The 8,504-nt window shown below is 36.1% G+C and overlaps 1 long non-coding RNA gene across 1 annotated transcript; it reads left to right on the top strand.

The window, feature by feature from the left end:
* Window positions 1-1,744: 1,744 nt before the first annotated feature.
* Window positions 1,745-2,424, top strand: LOC141410351 (uncharacterized). Its single transcript, XR_012435188.1, has 2 exons — window positions 1,745-1,912; window positions 2,167-2,424. It is a non-coding gene; the product is annotated as an uncharacterized lncRNA (long non-coding RNA).
* Window positions 2,425-8,504: the final 6,080 nt, after the last annotated feature.

Here is an 8,504-nt window from a genome sequence, read left to right as displayed (position 1 = left end):
ATGACTGAATCTAGATGTAGGTGATAAAGAATGATGATCAGATTGTTATTTCTTAAACAAAGGGAAAACTAGTAGTAAAATTGTAAGTGGAAAGATCACAGGACTGTATCTTTGCCAACTGTTTAGATGACTATGGAAAGCAGTTTCCCTCTGAAATTTGGATTTCAAGCCCCTGAGAGAACTTTGTTCCAGGACTTAAAGGGTACTAAAAGAAAAATTAAGTCTTGTCCTACCAGGTGAAATGTCCCAGTGAAATAGCAAGAAAATGAAATCGAGGAATCAATGATTGGAGTTAGAGGGAGAACATGCCTAGAAGATACTCTTTAACATATGTAAACCTGCTTAAGCTAAGTGAGTAACCAGAGACTGTGTGTCTATAATTTATCTCTTGTGTATAAATTGTATACCACAATCCTTCCCTCTGAGATAAAAATAGTCATGCATATGAACTTACAATACCTGTTCTATGTTTCAGTGAGCCCTGTGAAGGAGGGACACCTTCAAAGAAGAAAAAGGATAAAGACTACCAGCGTATGGGCCCTAACACCACAGAGACAAATACAATCTTGTACATTTTAGCACTCAATAAATGTCATGGTAATGGAATAGGGAGGAGAGCTACAGATGTTCAGTTTTTCCAAAGCAGAGATATTCAAGAGCTATATTGTGAGAACTCAGCCAGAAAAAAAAAAAAAAATTGTTTGGGAACTTGTTGGGGAACATTGATCAGAGACAACAGAGGCACAAGTCTGTAAAGCTCCCTAGAAAACACAGAAATTATCCTGGGATTTGTTTGCACAAGAGAGCAGGTTTTGAGGGCATCATAAATTATCTTTAGAAAGACTTAAAGCTTTATGTTTCCCTTTTACCCTTCAACAATTCTTGGAAAACTCTCTCCTTTCAGGGGTAGAGGTGTTATATATTCCTGGATTATCAGTGGAAAATAAATGGTATTAGTAGGCATGGTGAAGAAAGAAGCATGTGCCTTCTTGATCACTTGATTGCCACACTGTGATATTAGTGATCTTGCCATAGTTTTTTGGTTTTGATAGCTAGGTTTATCCACAGCTCCTCAAATCTATGCCTAGATTGTGACCATTCTTAACCAGGTCATGTAGCTAGCACATGGTGAATAATTATTTTGTGTCATCTAGAATGTAAAATTTGAACTATTCTGTAGAGGTTTCCAGGAAACATTTTAAGATAAATATAAGAAAGAAGTCTCTAAGGAGTCTTAGAATTTTATGTAGTTGATATGACCTGTCTAGTAAAATAGTAGACTCCATGTTATCAGTCATTCATGAAGAAGTTGGATATCTACTTACCAGGAAGTGACAAAAAATTTCTTGCATTTAGTAAGAAGGTTGTTAGAGGACACCTAAGGCTTTGTCAAATCTTGCTTCCTAATTGTGGGGCTACATGGTGGTGCTCAGAGGGGGATAAGTGGAAAGAGGCCTAGTGCTTACTTAAAGAGCTGTGGTATAGACTGATTGCTCACACCAACCAAATAAACAATCCCACGCAATGTTTATAAAACTATGTAGTTCAGAATTCAAGGAAGTTGTCCAAATTTCAAGACCCAGACAGTTAAGCTCAGGCGCTTAACTTACAAAGCCAAGAAGGAATTTAAAAATCAAGACAAATCCAGAAACAGGAGGAAGAAAAAAAGCTGGTGTTATCATTTACAGACAAATTCTAACAGAGGAGCAGGCCATAAAAACTTGGGAAAAAAACATTTTAAAGTGTCCAGCTGCCTCTGGTTTATATGAAGAAATAAGATGAAAAATGAGAGGGCAGGATCGGTAACTACTTTACCTACAATGTTTAGAGAAGGTGAGACTTGGAATCTGAATCCTAAGAAGAGGCAGCTAAGAGAAGATCTGAAAATCAGACATTTCCAACAGAAGGCACAGTGAGTACAGAACATGAAAATTATGAACAAACTTGGTGTGTTTAGCAGCAGAAAAGAAGGCCAGAATACATGGAGTTTAGGGACTAAGAGGGAGGATGGAGGAACTTAAGGTTGAAGTGATAGGAAAGTGAAACCCATCCAATAGTCCCATAGAATAGTTTTTTGTTTTTTTTCTTTCTGATAAACATAGAAATTGACCCTTCTGTTCTTAAAGCTTAAAACTTATATTTATTTTATCTGAATTCTTTCCTCAGGAAAGGGTCCCCAGGAATCTCAAGAAGTATCAAACAACTGAGACTCACCAGATCACCACATCCAGATAATGAGTTGCCAACCCCTCACTCATCGTGACTGATTCCTTGCCCCTTCCTAGTTCCCGCTGTCTTATACATTGTTACATTTCTTCCTTGCTGTCTAAACTCCTACTATTGGTGGGTCAGGAGGTGGATTAGAGACTGATCTCCCATCTCCTGGGCTGCAGCACCCAATTAAAGCCTTCTTCCTTGGCAATACTCATCATCTCAGTGATTGGCTTTCTCTGCAGCGAGCAGCAGGAACTAGACCAAATGTGTTTTGGTAACACAAGGACCACTTCATGTAGGGTTATGTGGAGTTCGTTAAGAAATTTGGATTTTATTTTGTTTCTAAAGAAAGCCACAGACTTTTTAACGTGAACAACTATCAGTGAAGAAAAGATCGTATAGACAGGAGGAAACAAACTCTTTTTACCTCAAACCATCATGGGACAGACAGAGTTGAAACAAGAGACTCAGTCATATTTCCAGGAGAATAAATGCCGTTAGGATTTTGAATTATATGGTCAGTGTATCTCTTGGCTATGGGAACAACTCAGGCTTCATGAGGGCACTGCCGTGAATATAAAGGGACAATGGAATCTTTATTCACAGAAGTCAAAGATCCAGAGGGGCAAATAGAAAGTTGTAAAACTTAGGAATAGGGACCAAAGATGATATATGACCCCATGGAATAAGTTAATTTTGGAGAGAACCAAAAGAACTATGAATCTAGGCAGAATGATTCCTTGGTGGCTATCTTAGAAACCTTGGATCCTAAGTCAAATTGATTCTGAGAGAGAACAAGTAGAGAGAGCAGGGGTCTACTAAGCAATGACATTTTGAAGGCCTCATAAGTTTGCGATGCTGACAGCTCTTCTGTAGTTACTACCCTTGGCCAGTAACTCGCATATGCTGAACACTACATGTGGGAAAATCTTGGAGGTGTGGGAAGCTATAGATAAAGACATTGCAGGCTGGGTGCAGTGGCTCACACCTGTAATCGCAGCACTTTGGGAGGCTGACACAGGCAGATCATGAGGTCAGGAGATCGAGACCATCCTGGCTAACATGGTGAAATCCCGTCTCTACTAAAAATACAAAAAATTAGCCAGGTATGGTGGCGGGCACCTGTAGTCCCAGCTACTCGGGAGGCTGAGGCAGGAGAATGGCATGAACTCCGGAGGCGGAGCTTGCAGTGAGCCAAGATGGTGCCACTGCACTCCAGCCTGGGCGACAGAGCAAGACCCCCTCTCAAAAATAAATAAATAAATAAATAAATAAATAAATAAATAAATAAATAAAGACATTGCAATGGGACAGGAGGAAAAAAGTTGCATTACAAAAGCCTGTTTTTAAAAAATGAAACTTACTAAACTGCATCTGGAAATCACACTGTGCTTGTAAATTATACAACCAAATGAATATTCCTTCACAAGACTCACTTTGGAAGCCAGACACTAATTTCAAAAATTGCTTTTTTTTTCTCATGGCAATTTCAGAGCTCTTTTACAAGACATGCAGGTGCATACTTTTGTGACCAAACTTGTCTGATTTCTTTAGTAACATTCCTCTTTGATCTGTGACTGAAGGCTGGTTCTCAAGTCAAATCCACTCTAAAGAATGAGTATTTGTCACCACTTACAAGTTTTCACAAAATATTCTTTTAATTTTGAAGAAATGTTCAAAATTGTTTTGAGTGTCACACCATCATTATAAAGCATGAAATTCCCGAAGTAACTACAGGAGTTTTCTGCTTTCATTTATAATTAATTCTTAAAAATTTCTATGAAAAACTCCATATAAAAAGTCAAAGGATAAACTACTCCTTATAAACAATTTTAAACATATTCAAAAATATGTTTAAGCACTGTATATATATTTGTGTTTACCATTTATACATATTTATTTTCTTTCATAATTAAGCAGACAATTGGATGACATAAATCTAAAGGGTAGACAATTAAAGCTAAGAATTTGCTTCTTCCTAGAACTGTGTCAATTGTATTGTTTTATCATTTGTATCACATTTTCATTTGTTCATGTTTTAGAACTTTCTAAGTAAAGAGAGTGGAAAGTAATAAAATATTTAAATAACTGCACAAACAGTGCCATCCAGGTAAAAATGTCACATTACACAGTAAGTCTGGAAATAGGTTGTTCAGAGCCAGTAGGTTAGTGCCAATCATTCTCCCCCTCCATCCCTCCACATATTTCTCACCCTCAAAATCTCCTCATGGACCAGGATGGCTGCTGAAACTTGAGCTCTCATATCTGAGTTGCAGATTAAGTAGAAGAAAGCTAAGAGAATTAAAAATGTGTTCCTTCTAGAAGTAGATTCTTAATAAACAGTTTTCCAGAAGTCTCATACATGTCCACTTGTATCTTGTTGGTCAGAACATAGTCATATGACCATAAGCTGACAAGGAACTCAGTTAAAAATTGATTTCTCTTCTTAAGAAGGACAGTGGAGGGTCATGAATGCTGAAGAGACAACTAGAACTCTCTGCTAAGATTGAGTTAATTTCCTTAGTATCCTGCTGCTGTGGCAGTCTCCATCTTGTTTCCTCAGATCATCTATACAGGACCAATAATTCTCTCCATTACATTATAAGTTCTTCTCTCATATTTGAACAAAACCTGAGTACAATTTAGGACATCAACATTTACTTTTGTAATATTATGAAATTAGAAGCCTGACTCTTCAATAGTTATTTGATTACGTAGATTACTCATGTTTATTGTAAAAGTTTATCACTAAAGGACCTCTTCATATAACCAAACATTTACTTCACTAGAAAGAACACTGTAGAGGAGGCATTTGAAATGATGCTTTGAGTTAAAGTTGGTTAACTCTCCATCAAACTTGTTGGCTGTTATATTTGTGTTTAATACATGTTTACACTGGAGAAATTTCAAAACACTGTAGTAGTTAAAATTGAAGTAACTTGAGAAACACAAATTCCACCCTTCTCCCTTTGTTTCTTTACCGAGCAAAGCTCCTTTTGGACAATTTGTCTGACATATTAATAACTTTCAAATCCATGTCTTGGCTATTGTGATTAATGCTGCAATAAACATGGGAGTGCATATATCTCTTCAGGATCTTGATTTTAATTCAATTGCACAAACATACAGAAGTGGGATTGCTGGATTATATGATAGTTCTATCTTTAACTTCTTGAGGAACTTCTAAATTATTTTTCATAGTGGCTGCACCATTTGATTTTCCCACCAACAGTCTACAAGTCTTCCAATTTCTCCACATCCTTGTCAACACCAGTTTTTTAAAAATTATATAATAGCCATTCTAACAGTTATGCAACAATATCTCATTGTGGTTTTGATTTATGTTTTCCTGATGACTAATGATGTTGAGTGATGATATCTTTATTTTAAGTTTTTTTTTTTTTGAGATGGAGTCTCGCTCTGTCACCCAGGCTGGAGTGCAGTGGCACGATCTAGGCTCACTGCAAGCTTTGCCTCCCGGGTTCATGCCATTTTCCAGCCTCAGCCTCCCCAGTAGCTGGGACTACAGGCTCCCGCCACCAAGCCTGGCTAATTTTTTCTTATTTTTAGTGGAGACGGGGTTTCACCGTGTTAGCCAGGATGGTCTCGATCTCCTGACCTCATGATCCACCCACCTCAGCCTCCCAAGGTGCTGGGATTACAGGCGTGAGCCACCGCGTGCAGCGGAGTGATGCTTTTAACTATTAGTGGGAATAGTTAACTATTAGTGAGAATAGTTAACTATTAGTGGGAATATCTTTTTCATATACCTGTTAGTCATTTTTACATCATTTTGGGGGAAATGTCTATTCAAGTCCTTTGTCCACTTTCTAATTGACTTACTTGCTTTTTTGCTATTAAGTTGTTCCTTATATATTTTGGAAATTAATCTTTTATCAGATATATAGTTTATAATTGTTTTCTCCCATTTCATAGGTTGACTTTTCACTCTGTTATTTCTTTTGCTTTGCAAAACTTTTTAGTTTTATGTAATCACACTTGTCTATTTTTCATTTTGTTGTTTATGCTTCTGGTGTCATACCCATGAAATAATTGCTGAGACAAATGTCATGAAGCTTTGTTTTCTACTACGCGTTTTACAGTTTTAGGTCTTACTTTTAATTTTTAACCTACTTGGAGTTGATTTTTATGTATGGTGTGAGAGGAGTGTTCAATTTTCTTATTTTGCATTGGATATTCAGTTTTCCTAACATCATTAATTAAAGAGACTCTCTTTTTCCCATTGAGTATTCTTGGACCCTTGCCAAACACCAATTGACCATATAAGCATGAGTTTCTTTCTTGGCTCCCTATTCTGTTCTTTTGAATGATTATTCACAATAGCCATAATGTGGAAATGACCAAAATTTCCATTGAGAGATGAATGGATAAAGAAAATGTGTTATAAACATATAATGGAATATAATCTAACCATAATAAACAAAGAAATCCTGCTATATAAGAAAGCATGAATGAACATTGAGGACATTATGCTAAGTAAAATAAACTAGTCACAGAAGGACAAATATTATGTGATTCCACTTACATATGGAGTTTAATTTAGTAAAAGTGGCAGAAACAGAAAGTAGGATAGTGGTTGCTGGAGGCTGGGTGAGAGGAAAATGGGTATTTGTCATTTAGCAGGCATAGTTTGAGTTAGGTAAGAAGAATAAGTTCTACAGACACCTCTAGAACATCATGTAGAACAAATGCTGTACAATATTGCGCCTGTAGTTAATATTACTCTAGTATATACTTACAAATTTGATAAGAAGACAGATCTCATGTTATTTGTTCTTACTGCAATTAAAAAACAAAGAAATAGCAAAATGCATGTGTTAATATTTGAATTCAGAACTTAGATCACTTTCCAATCTTTGTGTATTACTTTCAGAGTCAATTACTGGCCAGGTATGATGACTTACACCTGTAATTCCAGCATTTTGGGAAATTGAGGCAGATGGGAGGATTGCTTGAGTCCAGAAGTTTGAGACCAGTCTGGCCAGCATAGTGAGACTCTATATCTAAAAAAAGAAAAAAGGAAAATTAGCAGGGTGTGATGGAACGTGCCTATAGTTCCACCTACTCAGGAGGCTGAGAGAGAAGGACACCTTGAGCCCAGTGTTTGGGGCAGCAGTGAGCTGTGATCTCACTATTGCACTGTAGCCTGGGCAACAGGTGAGACTCTATCAGGAAAAAAAAAAAAGTCAATTACCAATAAATACGAGGACTGGCTATGCTCTGAACTTAGTCACCTTTAAGACTCACACTTCAAAAGTCTGTTTCTAAATAACAATCATGATAACTGAACAAAAAAACAGAAAATATCGAACAAGAAAGACATTAAAGCAACTAGAAAAGAATAAAATTATCTTGTCTGTAAGGCCAATAAAAAATAGACAAAATAAAATAAAACCTTACATTAAAGTTTAAATACACTTTCCGATCATGAAAATAATATTATTTGCTAAGACTGCACAAACTATGAGTTGTAAAGGAGTCTTTATGATTTTGGTTGTCTTGTCCTGAATCTAGGTTTCCAATCCTGCAGTTTTTTATTGTGGTTCAGATTTCAGGATTTCTTATACCTAAAGAAATTAAATTAAAGTCATCTTATTTTGAATTGAGTATTGACTTGTGTTCTCAATGGGTTTCTAATGCTAATATAAATTAACAATGTTGAAGTACACCGACTGGCACGTAAATGGAATTAGTGAAACTCCCATGGAAAAAGTAACCCAACAACACAGTCATGCATGTTAAGGTATCATTAGAATAATTAGAAAATCAGGTGTCATTAACAAAGAATTTTGCCATAATCAAGTAAAAGGGCACTGAAATTGTAGGGTATAAGTGTTCCATCATATGTAGTAAAATTATAACAGCAAAGTATGTCTAGCAGCATTTATAATTAGTTTTATAATAATCAAAAGATAGAATAAAAATAAGAGAATAGAAATATGATCTAAATGATCTCTTAATAACCTTTTTAAAGTTTATACCTGTATTTTTGGGCACGTAGTTAAACTTCTCTTTTTTCTCATCCATAAAATGGAAAAATGTAAACCTAAATAATAGAGCCATTGGGAGGACTGGGTTAACACAGTCAAAGAACCCAGAGCAATAATTCTATTATTATGATGATTTAAAAGGAGCAAATAATTTTGATAAGTGCAATCATACTGAATTTGAGTATATATGTTTTGCTCTTATTTTTCAGAGAATTTTCTATAACTAACTGCAATAATTGCCTCACAGCACTTCTTTATTCAATTGCCTCGAGTAGAAAG

Source organism: Macaca fascicularis, chromosome 5, assembly GCF_037993035.2.
Source record: "Macaca fascicularis isolate 582-1 chromosome 5, T2T-MFA8v1.1".
Taxonomy (NCBI): Eukaryota; Metazoa; Chordata; class Mammalia; order Primates; family Cercopithecidae; genus Macaca; species Macaca fascicularis.
This window is presented reverse-complemented; position numbering and strand designations above follow the sequence as displayed.